Below are 19,072 nucleotides of genomic sequence, written 5' to 3'. Positions count from 1 at the left end.
ATTATCTATTTATTATTTATATAATACAAGAAAAAAAAAATCAAATGCCAAAAATGATGTTCGGTGGGAGTGTCCCGCACCCAGATTTTATGAAACAAAAAAATATTACTCAAGATGGGGCAGTAGATCGGAGTTATTATGGGTATTCACGCATAAGTTATTAGTTAACTTATCATATTCTTTATATCACAATAATGTGTTTGCTCAACTCATTGAATAAAACCAAATTTACGATGTGTCCCGGGCTAGTGCCTGATTTCGGTGTAATTTGCAAAACATGTCGGTACTCCTTCAAAGTTGTAAACCAGGAACTCAGTGTCTCAAACATAGTATGCTTTAGTTGTGTCTTAACCGTTGAATAAAGTAGAAGTACAGCCACAGTTTAATTAAGTGATTTTTTAAAGGTTTTTCCGTCCTTCGGTGGGTTTGGTTCTATGTTTTTTTGAGATCGGTGGTGCAATTTACTCCGGAAATTTTAGTGCATTTATCGTTATGCAAGTGATTAAGAAATCCTCGAAAGTACGTAAATCCATCATTATTACATCTCCTCTGTATCACTCATGCTATTTCTGTAATTGCTAAAAAGCGATTAATTTTGACATCGCTGGTGTTGATTTCCTTGGTTTCGGTGGATTTTTTGACCACCGATATCAAAAAAGTGATCACTGAATTCAAATCCTGCTTTGTAAACTAGCTTGTTGTACTAATTTATCACACCTAAAAAGTGCAAGATACGTTGTATAAACGTAAAATTATGTTTGTAAGTAAATTAAGTCATAATAGGTACAAAAAATCACTAGTTTACTATGAGTAGTTTTTTTAAACCAGACGTGTGTTGAAACTCGTAGACCCATTGTTTCTTTCTCTGTCTTGATATTCTCTTCAAACCAATGAAGTAAATTATGTTAATTGTCCTCTGTATCACCTGAGGCCCTACACCTCGATACCTTTCAACGTGTCAGCCATGTTAAATGAATGCAGTCAATTAGATCCCACTTCTTTTAAAATAACTTGTGTATGTAAGTACTATGCAAGGTGCACCCAAGGGACAGGATGTTCAGAACAAGGGATTAAAAATAAAGTGGCCTTATAATGTCGAGATCGCTTCAAAGGCACTGAGCGTACCTTACTGATCGATATTTCTAAAGGATAGCCATAGACACAAATTGAACATAGCAAATGTTTTAACAATCCTCAATGTCTTATGTATTTATGTCTAAATATAGGAGTTACAATTTAGCCCAAGTGTTTGAGGGTGCTGGAGATCATAATTAATAGGTATTTAGATCTTCAAGCATTAGTCGACCACTTCAAATAGTTTTAAATTGACGGAGTTCACGCTTTAAAACTCTGTTATTCAAAAATACTTGTTTTCCGTATTGTATCACATTGCTTTATAAGTGCATTAAACATTTTTTGAGCATTGAACGGCACTCCAAAGTTTCTTGTTTATCGGGTGTAGGTAACATAAGTTTCTTTTTGATGCATGTGCGGTCGGATTGTGTGAAACAATCATCTTCTCCTTCATAGCACTAATGTGCGAATTTGTGGTCGACATGTCTGAAACTCGTTCCAGGACCATACATCGCCCTATTATATGAGGACAGTCAAATAGTGTGGGATATCTTCTAGAGATGTTGTTTTACAAGCCGTAATTAGGTTATTTTACTTATTTTTAAATCTTGGGTCTATATCTATTAAATTTATGTAAGCTTTCGAGATCATTAGCCTTGTTACATCGCTTATCATCAAATAAGATTGAAAAATATGATTAAAATGTAATATAATTGAGATATAAAATTGAAATGTGATTTTTGTGTATGCATTATTGAATTCGGTGATCCCAATTGATTTCGGTGCCTGCACATGATTTCGGTGTTTATTAAATCTCAAATATCTTAAAAACTATAAGGTTCTAATGGAGGCCTCCACTACCATTATTTTTTATATTAAGGCTAGATTTTAGGAAATAAAGTCGCATATCAAATAAGTAAAAAAAAAAATTTGGCACCGAAGTCAGGCACCGAAGGTCATCTCTGAGAATCGCCCTTTTGGCACGTTTTTGCTACATGTGTGTTGAAGGTAAGTTTGTGGTCAATGGTGAGTCCCAGCAGTTTGACTTTTTCGACTAGCTCCACTTCGGTTCCTGCCATTGAAATTTTGATGGGGTCCCATTTCAGCTTTCTTGTCAAAACCATGGCTGCGGTTTTATGCGCAGCGAAGTTAAGCTTGTTTTCGGAGCCCCATTTGACCACCCTCTGGAGTGTGCGTTCAGCCTGTGCCTTTATGACTCCTGAGTTGCTTCCAGAGAACACTAGGGTGACGTCGTCTGCGAACGCCTGACAATGGGCCTCTGTATCCTTGAGTAGCTCTAGGAGGTCGTCTAGAATTATATTCCAGAATATTGGACCGCCTATAGAACCCTGAACACATCCCTTTGTGGTAGGCTTTTCGCTGACCTCGCCCGCGTAGTGTACCTTTATCACCCGGTCTTCCAAGTAGGAGCATACCGTGTGATAAAGGTTCCTCGGGCAGCGTTTCTTTGCCAGTTGGGTTTTTAGCTTTGGCCACCATGCGTTGTCAAAGGCTCCCTCTATGTCAAGTGAGATCAGTAGTACGATGCGCTTTTTCGTTTCTACTTCTGTTTTTATGTGTCTCATCAAGTCATAGAGGGCATCCTCTGTTGATTTCTGTGGCATAAACCCATACTGACGTTCGTTCAGGGTCGGGAGGATGTGCCATTTGATCCTGTTTACCAGCATTTTTTCCAGGATTTTCCCTAGTACCGACAATAGACCAATCGGTCGATACGATTTGGGGTGTGTGTAGTCCTCCTTTCCGGGTTTCCGCAGGATGCAAACATGTGCTGACTTCCAGGCTTTGGGGAAGTAGGCTAGCCTAAGGCAGGAATTCGCTAGACACAAAAATACTTCCTTATTACACTGGATAGCTTCTGCGCATATGTCCGCAGTGAGTCCGTCCGACCCAGGTGCTTTTTTCGGGTTCATACTTTTGACAGCCATGTCCATTTCCACTTGCGTGAATGGTGGATCGTCGTCAGTGAGGTCTGTTTCCACTACTGGATTTCCCCCCTCTGTATCTTCCCTGGTGCACCTGTGATGGTCGGACTCTTCTTCCCTGCGGTCATCCGGATAGAAGCACTGCGCGAGTCGTTGGGCCGACTGTTTCGGTGTTAAGGTTTGCCCTTGTTCGTCCCTAAGCAACGTGTCTTCTTGACGTCTAGCCGTTTTTCTTAGAACTCTGTAGATTTTGTCCCACATTGTCTCCCTCTCCTGCGTGGTACAAAATTCTTTCCAGCTAGCCGTCTGAGCCTCCATTGCTTTAGCTGAGTAGTCTTCCTTTACCTCAAAGTATTGGTCAACTACGTACTGCCTTCTGTTTGGGGCGGCGTTCCTTATTCGCCTTTTCCGCCTTAACACCTCTTTTTGCAGTCGGTCCAGTTCTTTGGACCACCACGGCGGGTTTGCATCTGTCTTTGGGACACCCGGCTTTGGGATGCTCTCCTCGCATGCTTTTGACACTGAGCTGATATAGGCGTTAGTTGCCCTCTCCAGCTCTTCCGTGTCTCCAACGTTGCTCATGGAGTGTTCTGTTAGATCCCTTTGCCGGAGCTCCCGCGACATGGCGTTTTTAAATTTGGTCCAGTTAGCTTTTTTCGTGTTGTAAATTCTGGTTGTTGGTTTTGGTACTGGCTTCGGGCTTGCTTCGCTACACACTGCAAATTTTATTGCGTTGTGATCGGACGTGGTAACGTTCCTGTCTACTTTCCAGTCTTGGATCCTGGACAGGATGTTTGTGCTGCACGCCGTCACATCGACTATGCTGGTGTAACGTCTGCCTCCCCGGTCTGTATCGAACGTCGGCGTTTGGCCGACATTCAAAACATTCAGATCCTCCTCATTGAGGAAGCCATTGTAGGCTGCCCCCCTGTGGTCGTCCGATCTGCTTCCCCACCAGTAACTCCAGGCATTTACATCTCCTCCTACTATGTAGCTATCTGCACCCAATTTAAACATGATCTCCTTTGTTTTGGTAATGTATCCTTCGATGTCTTGGTCTCCCTCGAAATAAACCGAGATTACTCCAACTGATACGTTTCCAAACTTCAGAAGGGCCGCCGCAATGTTTTCCGTTACCAGCCGTGGGTCGTGTTGTATTTGGACCCGATTTCCCAACACTACTATTGCTGCTTTTACAGGTTTAGAGCGATTTTGCGTGCACTGAATCACTGAAACCTGGTTGTGCTGTCACCTCTCCCTTCCCGCCTACATACGGTTCCTGTAGCAGTGCTACTTCGCGGTTTTCCCTCTGCATGGCCTGGTGTAACTCGACCGTCACCAGCTTCGACCTTTGCAGATTTGCTTGCAGGAATCGCATTTCATGTTTCAAGGCGGGGGGGTTGGTTCTCGCTGTTTGCCGTGGCACAACTTTGTCAGCAGTAGTATGTTATCCGGGATCTTGCTATGGCGTCCCATTTTTTGCGCTCACTGCAGTCGGGGCTGAATGCCTCATGCTGTACTTCTGCCGATGCCTTGCCTGCCCTGGTGCAGTTTATGCATTTAGGAGTCTCAGGGCTCTCTTGACATTTTCCTGGTTCATGCAGGTTCAAGCAGCATCGGCAGTTGGTGTTTTCTTCCCTACACAGTGTCCTCGTGTGGCCGTAAGCCAGACACTTGGTGCACTGTATCGGTTAGGTTAGGTTAGGTTAGGTTAGGTTAGGTTAGGTTAGGTTTTTTTTTTTTTTTTTTTTTTTTTTTTTTTTTTTTTTTTTTTTTTTTTCTCTGCCTCCAACTTTATCGGAGCCTATGTTTTCTACGTAACGCTTTCATACCAGTTCTCGCTTTTATGCCTCTCGCACTATCATTCTTCATACAGTATCTTTCTTTCATTCATCATATCTTTCTATACTTGTTTTGGGTGGGATGCCCAACTATCTATCTTTCTATTCTATCTATTTTATTTTTACTTTATTCATAATTTCGTACTTTAACACAGGGAAATAAAATGAACACGGGTTTTATTTTATTTACATTTTTGTTGTCTATCTGTTGTTAGTTCTTATATAAATACATATCTTTATCTTAATTTACTTATATTGCTAATGTTGTTTATATGTTTTTACACATATTCTTACATATGTTGCTAACATATATTATATGTTTAATACTATTTATTTCTGTTGATTACATGGGTTACTATTTTTTGACAGTATTTTATTAACTTGTTGCGTTCTAAACCTTGTATCAGACTAGGAATATTCTCTGCGCTCATTTTGACGTTTAATTCTTGCTCAATATTATGTCTGTCTATGCTAAACACCGGGCACTCGAACAAGATATGGGGAGGAAAATCGGGCTCAATGAGTACTAAAATTGTGCCAAAAATCAATTAATTCGGGTAGTATTTGGTCACTTTTAAAAGGGTTGGTTAGGTTAGGTTAGGTTAGGTTAGGTTAGGTTAGGTTAGGTTAGGTTGGGGTGCTACCAACGAGACCGAAAAGGTCGGTTCGTCCGCGACACGGCAAATGAATCGCAGGAGCCAACGGCAGCGGTGTCCCCAAGAACAGTGTCCTCTTTGGGGAATGGGGAACCAGAAGTTTTTGCAAGGGCAGAGACCCGAAGATCGCTCCCGGATCTAAGAGTGCCTCTTATCCGTTGTGATGGAGAGCTAGGGTCCACAATTCCAGCTCCTCCGCCAAAAACAAAAGAGGTAGATGCCCTCCTGGGTGCCAAAGGGGTGGACATAGAGTCTGACGCAGGGAGTCTTGTATCTGCGTCAGCTTTTGAGGACTCCGTCCTCCAACTCGGAGGCGATCACGTAGAGTCGGACACGGCGATGAGCTGTTACGAGTCTGTCAGTAATGTTAGGCGTTTCTGGCGGAAACGTGGCCTCAGTGAATCGGGTTCTGACTCTGAGGAGGCCACTGAGAATAACAAGCAGTCCACGAGCCAATCAAAGAGAGGTCGCGGTCGTCCTCCTTCCACTGGGCATTACGTTGGACTTGCCAAAGCCAAAGAGGAGTATAACCGCGCCATGAGAGAGGAAATGCGTTTGAGGGCAGAAGAAGAAGTGGCTGGCATAAAGCTGCCCTTTTCTACTCGTAGTCAGTCGGGCGGCCTAAGTTCTAGTTCGGTCCTGCCCTGTGCACAAGACAATCTTTCTGCGGCTGCGCTCTCTCAGCGAGTGCAGACAAGCCTGGATGCAATATCCTTGGTTGCCAAAAACTCCAGCAATTTGAAAGGCACCTTTGTAAAGGCCCTGAAGGAGGCGGCAGTGTCAATCAAAGAGACATTTGAGTGCCTTTTGGAGCGCTCTACTTCAGAGGAGACGAGGCGTCTGCAGGCGCAAAACGAAAGCCTGCGCGCTCAATTAACTGAACTCAAGGCTGAAATGGCTCAGCTGAGAGCAGACTTTCGGGACCAATTCAAGGTTCCAGTTCCGGTCTCGGCTCCGTTAAAACCAACGGAGAATACACAGTCAACTAGCAGCTCTAGCAAGGAGGATACAGGTACAGGGTCTCTCAATTTGGAAAACATGATGTGTGTGATGACCAAAAAGATTGGGCTGATGTTGGACGCGAGGCTGGGAGCCTTAGAGTTAGAGGGCAGGCTACTGCCAGCCCAACCGATGCGGCCCCCGCTGGCTACCGACTTGAGGCGTCAAAATGAGAGGGTCACTTACCATACCCAGGAGCTTGAACTCGCTCCCGAGCCGGCTCCAAAACGAGGTCCTCCAAATTTGACGGTAGAACCTAAGAAGGGGCAAAAGAAGAGAAAGAATAGGAATAAGGCCACCCTTGCAGCAGCTGAAGCCGCCGCGGCTTGCGCACGCTCATCATCTGTTCCTCGGTCTCTGCCTTCAGCCCCCTTGGCCATGGATAAAGCATGGAATAAGGCAGTTGGAGGGAAGAAAAATAACAAGACGGTTAATTCTCGCTCTGCTATTCAATCGCAGCAGGGGAATGATGTGCAAGTTCAACACCAGGGGCAGGCTCCACCACGGTCGCAAAGACAAGAGGCTCGCAAACTGCGACCGCCCCGATCCTCTGCTGTGGTTTTGTCCTTACAACCGGAGGCTGAAGAGCAGGGAATCAGTTATAAGGATGTGTTAGCTACAGCTAAAGCAAAAGTAGATTTGGCGGATCTAGATATACAGGCGATCCGTTTTAAAGTTGCAGCTACAGGCGCCAGACTCCTGGAGATACCGGGGGCCTCCAGTGGGCCTAAGGCGGACAAACTCGCTGAAAAACTTTGTCAGCTGTTCAAATCCGAGATGGTCAAGGTGTCACGGCCTACAAAATGCGTGGAATTGCGAGTATCTGGCCTGGATGACTCAGTGTCTGTGGAGGACATCGCTGCGGCGATTGCGCAGGCCGGCGGTTGTGCGGTCCAGGAGGTCAGAGTGGGAGAAATTAAATCGGACCCCTGGAGCCTAGGTTCTGCGTGGGTTCGTTGTCCAGTCGCTGCGGCCAAAAAAGTGGCTGGAAAGGAGAGACTGCTGGTGGGCTGGGTGTCGGCGCAAGTCAAGTTGCTGGAAGCGCGCGCCCAAAGATGTTACCGGTGCTTGGAGTCGGGCCATGTTAGGGCGCAGTGTCCTTCTGAAATTGACAGGTCCGGTCTGTGCTACCGTTGTGGCCAGCCAGGTCACAAGGCGAGAGATTGCTCGGCGACGCCACACTGCACTGTCTGTGCAGTGCTGGGAAAAGACGCGAATCATAGGACAGGAAGCAAGAGCTGTACTGCCCCACCCAAGAGACCGAAGACAAAGGCTGGCGATGGCTCCCGGGCCTCCTCGCAGCCTGTCCGCTCGTCCACTTCGACTGTGGACGGGACTCAGGGGGTTGCTGGTATGGATACAAATTAATATGGCCATCAAATTTCTTCAGACGAATCTTAACCACTGCGTTAGGGCTCAGGACCTCTTTTTCCAGAGTATGGCGCAGTGGTCAATAAATATAGCAGTGGTAGCGGAGCCATACTCTGTTTCTGCTCAAGCGGGATGGGTTGGGGACCTGGATAAAACTGTGGCCCTGGTGTCGCGGGGCACTGCTGGCTCCCCACCTTTTCAAGGCGTCATAAAGGGTCATGGTTTTGTGGCGGCAACCTGCGGAAACATTGCAGTTGTTGGCGTCTACTTCTCTCCCAACGATAGTTTGGCGGATTTTGAACAGTTTCTCGTAACAGTGGGTGCTATTGTTAGGCAGTTGCACCCTACGCCTGTTTTAGTAGCCGGAGATTTCAATGCAAAGTCTAGGGCTTGGGGGTGTCCAGCAACGAATCCGAAAGGCGCAACTCTGGAGGAGTGGGCGGTCGCCACTGGCTTGGTGGTCATTAACCGGGGTTCAGAAAATACGTGCGTGCGGCAACAGGGTGGATCTATCGTGGACATTACATTTTCGAGTGCCTCCCTGGCGCGCCGTATTCAGGGCTGGGAGGTCATGGTGGGAGTGGAGACGCTGTCAGATCACCGGTACATTCGGTTTGATATTGACCCACTCATCTCAAACAACGCAAGGCTGAATGGCCCAGTCAGGACTGGCCCCAGGTGGGCGTTCACCAAACTTGACCGGGAACTTTTGAAAGAGGCAGCGATCGTAGAGACGTGGCTGCCTGTCCCAGATGAAGCTGTGGTGGTAGAGTCCGAAGCGTCCCAAATCCGGGAGGCCATGGTGCGAATTTGTGATGTGGCGATGCCTCGGGCCAAGTCTCTACCGCATAGACGATGCGTGTACTGGTGGACATCCGAGCTCGCGCAAATACGCAGCTCCTGTGTAGCTGCACGGCGTCGGTATATGCGTCAAAGAAGGCGCAGGCAGCGAGATGAAAACGAGGAACGCCGTTTATATGAGGCCTACAAGACGTCCAAACAGGAGTTTTCTGTGGCTATCGGACATGCAATTGAGGCGAGTCGTGCTGAATTCCTGGAGACCTTAAATAATGATCCGTGGGGAAGACCCTACAAACTCATCCGGAACAAGTTGCGCCCCTGGGCGCCTCCGCTGACTCAAACACTTCAGCCGGAGCTTGTAACGCGCGTAGTTGCTGGGCTATTCCCTGAAAGGGGACCTCACCAGCCGCCTATCATGGCACCGCCAACGGTGGGGCTAAGAGAGGAGGATATCGTTCCACCTGTTCTTCCCGAAGAGCTGGCCGTGGCGGTTTACCGGCTGCGTGGCAAGAACACGGCCCCAGGGCCTGACGGCATTCCGGGCCGTGCATGGGTCTTGGCTATGGAAGCGTTAGAACCGAGGCTGCTGCGTCTTTTGACCGCTTGCCTGGAACAGGGTTGCTTCCCGAAGGAGTGGAAGTCTGGAAAGTTAGTACTGCTCAGAAAGGAGGGACGACCGATGGACTCTCCGTCTGGTTACCGGCCGATAGTTTTGCTGGATGAGGTGGGCAAGCTCTTTGAGCGAATAATCGCTGCACGCCTCATCAAGCACATGGAAAGAGAGGGGCCGGACTTGGCCGACTGCCAATTTGGGTTCCGCAGGAACCGGTCAACTGTCGATGCAATTCTACGGGTCAAATCAATGGCACACGAGGCTGTGACGCAGGGAAATGTCGTCTTGGCGGTGTCATTGGACATCGCTAATGCTTTCAACACCCTGCCCTGGAACACAATAAAGGAATCGTTGCGATACCATCAAGTACCCCTTCACTTGTTCCGCATCATTGAAGCTTATCTCAGTGAGAGGTTCGTCACCTGGCCTGGGCAGCAGGTATGGGGGGAGAGGGCAATGTCCTGTGGGGTCCCGCAGGGGTCGGTCTTGGGTCCACTCTTGTGGAATATAGGCTACAACTGGGTTCTAAGGGGGGAAAACTTGCGTGGAGTCAACGTCATCTGCTACGCCGATGATACGCTTGTGACGGCCAAGGGTCCCAATTACCGTGATGCAGCCATATTAGCTACAGCGGCAGTTGCCCATTGCGTGGGCAAGATCAGAAGTCTGGGCCTCGAGGTGGCTCTAGCGAAGTCCGAAGCCATATGTTTCTATGGTCCACGGAAAGCTCCCCCAGCTGGGGTGGCTATAGTGGTGGGAGGAGTCCCGATTGCCGTCATGCCATCACTGCTCTACCTTGGTGTCGTGCTTGACAGCAAGTGGAATTTCTGTGCGCATTTTGAGCGCCTGGCACCCAAGTTGTTGCGCGCTGCATCTGCCCTTGGGCGTATACTGCCAAACCTGGGAGGGCCCAAGGCTTCATGCCGCCGCCTCTACATGGGCGTGGTGCGATCGATGGCACTCTATGGTGCCCCAGTTTGGGCAAATGCTCTTAATAGACAAAATATCGCTCGGTTACGCCGACCGCAGAGAGCAATAGCTGTAAGGGTTATAAGAGGATACCGTACGATAAGCACGGAGGCCGCGTGCGTTCTAGCCTGCTCTCTGCCTTGGGACTTGGACGCGAAGGTCCTCGCGACCCTATACCTGTGGCGCGGGGAGGTGCGGGACCGGGGTGAGGTGCTGGCTCCGGAGGAATTGAAGAAGCGGCGTGTTGAGCTGCAGCAGGAGGCGGTTGATGAGTGGCAGCTGCGGCTGGTTTGGCCTAGGGCGGGCATCCGCACCATTGAAGCTATCCAACCTAGTCTTCACGAATGGATTGGAAGGGATTTTGGGGTCCTAACATTCAGGCTCACGCAGTTGCTGTCAGGGCATGGCTGCTTTGGCAAGTACCTGCACCAACAAGCCAAAAGGGAGCCGACCCCGGGATGTCATGAGTGCGGAGCACATGAAGACTCCGCCCAGCACACGTTGGCGGAGTGCCCGGTCTGGGCTGTAGAAAGAGAGGAAGTAATTGCCCGTACTGGGCAAGATTTGTCGCTGCCGGCCGTAGTGCAAGCTATGCTCTCCGGCGAAGAGGTGTGGCAGACAATGCTAGAATTCTCAGAATACGTCATGGCCGGGAAAGAGGCGGCGGAGCGCGAGCGGGAGATTCAGGCCGAGGCTGACCCTATGCGCCGACGTAGAATGAGACGCAGGCGTGCTGTGCACGACAGACGCTTGCCACCTTAGCATAGACCTCCGGGTGTCAGATACGGGGGCGTCTGACATCCATAGGAAAGAGGTCCTCGGGTAGGAGGCGTGAGAAGTGTTCGGATACGCACTTAATGGAGGTTTTACTTGTGATGGGTCCTGATGGACTGTTGCTGGCGGAGTTGTGGATGAGTGACGCCGCGTGCCCGTAACTCCGCCCTAAGGCACCGAGGCGACAGACAGGGGTTTTAGTGGGTAGACCGGATTCTCGTGGGAGTCCCACATAACCACCCGGGTGTCCCCGCGCCCGGGTGGTATGCGTAATGCATTTCCCCTGTATAAAAAAAAAAAAAAAAAAAAAAAAAAAAAAAAAGGTTGGGGTGCTACGGACAGGAAACCTCCCAGAGTGCCAGGTCCCTTCTCATTCCTCTTGATCCGGTTGATCTGGGGGTAAGGGAAGGGCTCCTGGACGGTGCACCCCGGGGGCAACGGTAAGTAATCTCTTGGTTTCCAAGTTGTTGCTTATCGGTGCTGCCAATGTCCTGTCACGGGGGGGAGGCCTTGTGGCCTGACGGCTTTGAATGGTAATGTTTGAAAGGTATGTTTTGAGAGAGACTAATGACTGAATGGAATGTTTAAATGTTTTCGGGCCGTATAGTATTGATGGATGGTTGGTAGTCTCTAATGAGACTACGTAGGGGAGTCTACGCCAGCTCGCCTTGAATCCCGCATCCCACAGCACTTTCCCAACGACCCCCATCTTTGGCGGTATGGGGTACGGGTAGTGTTTGTGGCGCGGAGGGCTTGCCTTCATTGGCCGGCCCGCGGGAAGGAAAACCCTTTAACACCCGACAGCGAAGTCGTTAAAACCTCTAGATACCAGGTGCCCTCTAGAGTACATAGCCCACTGCGTTTCGGGATGAGCGTTACCCGCCAGTGAATTATATATCGTCTCATACTCGTGGGAATTTTATGGAAAATTTAAATAAAAACAAAAATCGTAATGAAGAAGAAACAAGTTTAAGGCAGAAAGGTGGGATTCCGCCACAACGAGACCGAAAAGGTCGGTTCGTCCGCGACACGGCAAATGAATCGCAGGAGCCAACGGCAGCGGTGTCCCCAAGAACAGTGTCCTCTTTGGGGAATGGGGAACCAGAAGTTTTTGCAAGGGCAGAGACCCGAAGATCGCTCCCGGATCTAAGAGTGCCTCTTATCCGTTGTGATGGAGAGCTAGGGTCCACAATTCCAGCTCCTCCGCCAAAAACAAAAGAGGTAGATGCCCTCCTGGGTGCCAAAGGGGTGGACATAGAGTCTGACGCAGGGAGTCTTGTATCTGCGTCAGCTTTTGAGGACTCCGTCCTCCAACTCGGAGGCGATCACGTAGAGTCGGACACGGCGATGAGCTGTTACGAGTCTGTCAGTAATGTTAGGCGTTTCTGGCGGAAACGTGGCCTCAGTGAATCGGGTTCTGACTCTGAGGAGGCCACTGAGAATAACAAGCAGTCCACGAGCCAATCAAAGAGAGGTCGCGGTCGTCCTCCTTCCACTGGGCATTACGTTGGACTTGCCAAAGCCAAAGAGGAGTATAACCGCGCTATGAGAGAGGAAATGCGTTTGAGGGCAGAAGAAGAAGTGGCTGGCATAAAGCTGCCCTTTTCTACTCGTAGTCAGTCGGGCGGCCTAAGTTCTAGTTCGGTCCTGCCCTGTGCACAAGACAATCTTTCTGCGGCTGCGCTCTCTCAGCGAGTGCAGACAAGCCTGGATGCAATATCCTTGGTTGCCAAAAACTCCAGCAATTTGAAAGGCACCTTTGTAAAGGCCCTGAAGGAGGCGGCAGTGTCAATCAAAGAGACATTTGAGTGCCTTTTGGAGCGCTCTACTTCAGAGGAGACGAGGCGTCTGCAGGCGCAAAACGAAAGCCTGCGCGCTCAATTAACTGAACTCAAGGCTGAAATGGCTCAGCTGAGAGCAGACTTTCGGGACCAATTCAAGGTTCCAGTTCCGGTCTCGGCTCCGTTAAAACCAACGGAGAATACACAGTCAACTAGCAGCTCTAGCAAGGAGGATACAGGTACAGGGTCTCTCAATTTGGAAAACATGATGTGTGTGATGACCAAAAAGATTGGGCTGATGTTGGACGCGAGGCTGGGAGCCTTAGAGTTAGAGGGCAGGCTACTGCCAGCCCAACCGATGCGGCCCCCGCTGGCTGCCGACTTGAGGCGTCAAAATGAGAGGGTCACTTACCATACCCAGGAGCTTGAACTCGCTCCCGAGCCGGCTCCAAAACGAGGTCCTCCAAATTTGACGGTAGAACCTAAGAAGGGGCAAAAGAAGAGAAAGAATAGGAATAAGGCCACCCTTGCAGCAGCTGAAGCCGCCGCGGCTTGCGCACGCTCATCATCTGTTCCTCGGTCTCTGCCTTCAGCCCCCTTGGCCATGGATAAAGCATGGAATAAGGCAGTTGGTGGGAAGAAAAATAACAAGACGGTTAATTCTCGCTCTGCTATTCAATCGCAGCAGGGGAATGATGTGCAAGTTCAACACCAGGGGCAGGCTCCACCACGGTCGCAAAGACAAGAGGCTCGCAAACTGCGACCGCCCCGATCCTCTGCTGTGGTTTTGTCCTTACAACCGGAGGCTGAAGAGCAGGGAATCAGTTATAAGGATGTGTTAGCTACAGCTAAAGCAAAAGTAGATTTGGCGGATCTAGATATACAGTCGATCCGTTTTAAAGTTGCAGCTACAGGCGCCAGACTCCTGGAGATACCGGGGGCCTCCAGTGGGCCTAAGGCGGACAAACTCGCTGAAAAACTTTGTCAGCTGTTCAAATCCGAGATGGTCAAGGTGTCACGGCCTACAAAATGCGTGGAATTGCGAGTATCTGGCCTGGATGACTCAGTGTCTGTGGAGGACATCGCTGCGGCGATTGCGCAGGCCGGCGGTTGTGCGGTCCAGGAGGTCAGAGTGGGAGAAATTAAATCGGACCCCTGGAGCCTAGGTTCTGCGTGGGTTCGTTGTCCAGTCGCTGCGGCCAAAAAAGTGGCTGGAAAGGAGAGACTGCTGGTGGGCTGGGTGTCGGCGCAAGTCAAGTTGCTGGAAGCGCGCGCCCAAAGATGTTACCGGTGCTTGGAGTCGGGCCATGTTAGGGCGCAGTGTCCTTCTGAAATTGACAGGTCCGGTCTGTGCTACCGTTGTGGCCAGCCAGGTCACAAGGCGAGAGATTGCTCGGCGACGCCACACTGCACTGTCTGTGCAGTGCTGGGAAAAGACGCGAATCATAGGACAGGAAGCAAGAGCTGTACTGCCCCACCCAAGAGACCGAAGACAAAGGCTGGCGATGGCTCCCGGGCCTCCTCGCAGCCTGTCCGCTCGTCCACTTCGACTGTGGACGGGACTCAGGGGGTTGCTGGTATGGATACAAATTAATATGGCCATCAAATTTCTTCAGACGAATCTTAACCACTGCGTTAGGGCTCAGGACCTCTTTTTCCAGAGTATGGCGCAGTGGTCAATAAATATAGCAGTGGTAGCGGAGCCATACTCTGTTTCTGCTCAAGCGGGATGGGTTGGGGACCTGGATAAAACTGTGGCCCTGGTGTCGCGGGGCACTGCTGGCTCCCCACCTTTTCAAGGCGTCATAAAGGGTCATGGTTTTGTGGCGGCAACCTGCGGAAACATTGCAGTTGTTGGCGTCTACTTCTCTCCCAACGATAGTTTGGCGGATTTTGAACAGTTTCTCGTAACAGTGGGTGCTATTGTTAGGCAGTTGCACCCTACGCCTGTTTTAGTAGCCGGAGATTTCAATGCAAAGTCTAGGGCTTGGGGGTGTCCAGCAACGAATCCGAAAGGCGCAACTCTGGAGGAGTGGGCGGTCGCCACTGGCTTGGTGGTCATTAACCGGGGTTCAGAAAATACGTGCGTGCGGCAACAGGGTGGATCTATCGTGGACATTACATTTTCGAGTGCCTCCCTGGCGCGCCGTATTCAGGGCTGGGAGGTCATGGTGGGAGTGGAGACGCTGTCAGATCACCGGTACATTCGGTTTGATATTGACCCACTCATCTCAAACAACGCAAGGCTGAATGGCCCAGTCAGGACTGGCCCCAGGTGGGCGTTCACCAAACTTGACCGGGAACTTTTGAAAGAGGCAGCGATCGTAGAGACGTGGCTGCCTGTCCCAGATGAAGCTGTGGTGGTAGAGTCCGAAGCGTCCCAAATCCGGGAGGCCATGGTGCGAATTTGTGATGTGGCGATGCCTCGGGCCAAGTCTCTACCGCATAGACGATGCGTGTACTGGTGGACATCCGAGCTCGCGCAAATACGCAGCTCCTGTGTAGCTGCACGGCGTCGGTATATGCGTCAAAGAAGGCGCAGGCAGCGAGATGAAAACGAGGAACGCCGTTTATATGAGGCCTACAAGACGTCCAAACAGGAGTTTTCTGTGGCTATCGGACATGCAATTGAGGCGAGTCGTGCTGAATTCCTGGAGACCTTAAATAATGATCCGTGGGGAAGACCCTACAAACTCATCCGGAACAAGTTGCGCCCCTGGGCGCCTCCGCTGACTCAAACACTTCAGCCGGAGCTTGTAACGCGCGTAGTTGCTGGGCTATTAAGGGGACCTCACCAGCCGCCTATCATGGCACCGCCAACGGTGGGGCTAAGAGAGGAGGATATCGTTCCACCTGTTCTTCCCGAAGAGCTGGCCGTGGCGGTTTACCGGCTGCGTGGCAAGAACACGGCCCCAGGGCCTGACGGCATTCCGGGCCGTGCATGGGTCTTGGCTATGGAAGCGTTGGAACCGAGGCTGCTGCGTCTTTTGACCGCTTGCCTGGAACAGGGTTGCTTCCCGAAGGAGTGGAAGTCTGGGAAGTTAGTGCTGCTCAGAAAGGAGGGACGACCGATGGACTCTCCGTCTGGTTACCGGCCGATAGTTTTGCTGGATGAGGTGGGCAAGCTCTTTGAGCGAATAATCGCTGCACGCCTCATCAAGCACATGGAAAGAGAGGGGCCGGACTTGGCCGACTGCCAATTTGGGTTCCGCAGGAACCGGTCAACTGTCGATGCAATTCTACGGGTCAAATCAATGGCACACGAGGCTGTGACGCAGGGAAATGTCGTCTTGGCGGTGTCATTGGACATCGCTAATGCTTTCAACACCCTGCCCTGGAACACAATAAAGGAATCGTTGCGATACCATCAAGTACCCCTTCACTTGTTCCGCATCATTGAAGCTTATCTCAGTGAGAGGTTCGTCACCTGGCCTGGGCAGCAGGTATGGGGGGAGAGGGCAATGTCCTGTGGGGTCCCGCAGGGGTCGGTCTTGGGTCCACTCTTGTGGAATATAGGCTACAACTGGGTTCTAAGGGGGGAAAACTTGCGTGGAGTCAACGTCATCTGCTACGCCGATGATACGCTTGTGACGGCCAAGGGTCCCAATTACCGTGATGCAGCCATATTAGCTACAGCGGCAGTTGCCCATTGCGTGGGCAAGATCAGAAGTCTGGGCCTCGAGGTGGCTCTAGCGAAGTCCGAAGCCATATGTTTCTATGGTCCACGGAAAGCTCCCCCAGCTGGGGTGGCTATAGTGGTGGGAGGAGTCCCGATTGCCGTCATGCCATCACTGCTCTACCTTGGTGTCGTGCTTGACAGCAAGTGGAATTTCTGTGCGCATTTTGAGCGCCTGGCACCCAAGTTGTTGCGCGCTGCATCTGCCCTTGGGCGTATACTGCCAAACCTGGGAGGGCCCAAGGCTTCATGCCGCCGCCTCTACATGGGCGTGGTGCGATCGATGGCACTCTATGGTGCCCCAGTTTGGGCAAATGCTCTTAATAGACAGAATATCGCTCGGTTACGCCGACCGCAGAGAGCAATAGCTGTAAGGGTTATAAGAGGATACCGTACGATAAGCACGGAGGCCGCGTGCGTTCTAGCCTGCTCTCTGCCTTGGGACTTGGACGCGAAGGTCCTCGCGACCCTATACCTGTGGCGCGGGGAGGTGCGGGACCGGGGTGAGGTGCTGGCTCCGGAGGAATTGAAGAAGCGGCGTGTTGAGCTGCAGCAGGAGGCGGTTGATGAGTGGCAGCTGCGGCTGGTTCGGCCTAGGGCGGGCATCCGCACCATTGAAGCTATCCAACCTAGTCTTCACGAATGGATTGGAAGGGATTTTGGGGTCCTAACATTCAGGCTCACGCAGTTGCTGTCAGGGCATGGCTGCTTTGGCAAGTACCTGCACCAACAAGCCAAAAGGGAGCCGACCCCGGGATGTCATGAGTGCGGAGCACATGAAGACTCCGCCCAGCACACGTTGGCGGAGTGCCCGGTCTGGGCTGTAGAAAGAGAGGAAGTAATTGCCCGTACTGGGCAAGATTTGTCGCTGCCGGCCGTAGTGCAAGCTATGCTCTCCGGCGAAGAGGTGTGGCAGACAATGCTAGAATTCTCAGAATACGTCATGGCCGGGAAAGAGGCGGCGGAGCGCGAGCGGGAGATTCAGGCCGAGGCTGACCCTATGCGCCGACGTAGAATGAGACGCAGGCGTGCTGTGCACGACAGACGCTTGCCACCTTAGCATAGACCTCCGGGTGTCAGATACGGGGGCGTCTGACATCCATAGGAAAGAGGTCCTCGGGTAGGAGGCGTGAGAAGTGTTCGGATACGCACTTAATGGAGGTTTTACTTGTGATGGGTCCTGATGGACTGTTGCTGGCGGAGTTGTGGATGAGTGACGCCGCGTGCCCGTAACTCCGCCCTAAGGCACCGAGGCGACAGACAGGGGTTTTAGTGGGTAGACCGGATTCTCGTGGGAGTCCCACATAACCACCCGGGTGTCCCCGCGCCCGGGTGGTATGCGTAATGCATTTCCCCTGTATAAAAAAAAAAAAAAAAAAAAAAAAAAAGGTTGGGGTCCCCCCGCGGGTTGCTCACCTTGTCGTGGTGGAGGGGCTTAGTAACCGTGGCTTGGTCACCCACGGTGAAGCGAAGAGGCAACCAGGGCCGGCCTGTTTGAGGGTCGGGCTGGCCCGAGGAGGACGCTCCAAGTGGGCTTGTTAAGCCCGCTTGTGACGCGTTGGAGGTGGACCGTCGAGGAAGAGGAGTGTCGGTATTGCGGTGAGCCGTTCTCCCTATCCTCGGCGGCCGAGGTGGGATCGCAGGGGAAGAGGCGTGATGGTATTACGATCGCCAGTCGCCCTATCCCCTGCGAACTTGGCGGTGCCGTTCCGCTGTAGCGGCGTTGGTGGGGCTGCAGAGGAAGAGGAGTGTCGGTGTTACGATGTGCCGTTCTCCCTGTCCTCTGCAGCCGAATTGTGGTTTTGCGACAGAACCATAGACCTGATCTGTCGCCGGGCGCCGGAGAACTTTCTGGCGCCCATGGCTTCCTTGTGGCGGGCTCGGGGGGGTCCGCTACAGTGCAGAACGGAGGCGGAGGAGGAAGGCGCGTCGAACCATCATGGCGCGCCTAGCGTGAAGGGCCTTCGGGCATTTGCGAAGGAGCCGCTCGTGGGCGGCTGCCGCCGGTGGGGTCGCGGATGAGTACGCAAGCGTTCCTGTAACCCCACCAATAGTGCGGCGAGGCGGTATATGGGGGGTTTTTAGTGGGTATACCGTGGGCCTCATTAGCCTAGACGGGAGTCCCACATAACCACTCGGGTCACCCCCCGCACCCGGGTGGTATGCGGAATGCATTTTCCACCCTAAAAAAAAAAAAAAAAAAAGGTTAGGTTGGGGTGCGGGCCATTGAAGCTATCCAACCTAGTCTTCACGAATGGATTGGAAGGGATTTTGGGGTCCTAACATTCAGGCTCACGCAGTTGCTGTCAGGGCATGGCTGCTTTGGCAAGTACCTGCACCAACAAGCCAAAAGGGAGCCGACCCCGGGATGTCATGAGTGCGGAGCACATGAAGACTCCGCCCAGCACACGTTGGCGGAGTGCCCGGTCTGGGCTGTAGAAAGAGAGGAAGTAATTGCCCGTACTGGGCAAGATTTGTCGCTGCCGGCCGTAGTGCAAGCTATGCTCTCCGGCGAAGAGGTGTGGCAGACAATGCTAGAATTCTCAGAATACGTCATGGCCGGGAAAGAGG

The 19,072-nt window shown here is 51.3% G+C and overlaps 1 long non-coding RNA gene across 1 annotated transcript in view; it reads left to right on the top strand.

The window, feature by feature from the left end:
• LOC134802302 (uncharacterized) overlaps window positions 1-18,708 on the top strand; it is a 51,520-nt gene extending 32,812 nt beyond the window's left edge. Inside the window, exons 2-3 of the long non-coding RNA XR_010145834.1 lie at window positions 5,443-5,492; window positions 17,891-18,708. This is a non-coding gene — a long non-coding RNA (uncharacterized LOC134802302). The remainder of the gene's footprint in view (window positions 1-5,442; window positions 5,493-17,890) is intronic.
• Window positions 18,709-19,072: the final 364 nt, after the last annotated feature.

The sequence above is a fragment of the Cydia splendana genome, chromosome 24 (assembly GCF_910591565.1).
Source record: "Cydia splendana chromosome 24, ilCydSple1.2, whole genome shotgun sequence".
In the NCBI taxonomy this organism is placed as follows: Eukaryota; Metazoa; Arthropoda; class Insecta; order Lepidoptera; family Tortricidae; genus Cydia; species Cydia splendana.
The sequence above is the reverse complement of the archived record's forward strand: the minus strand, read 5'-3'. Positions and strand labels throughout refer to the sequence as shown.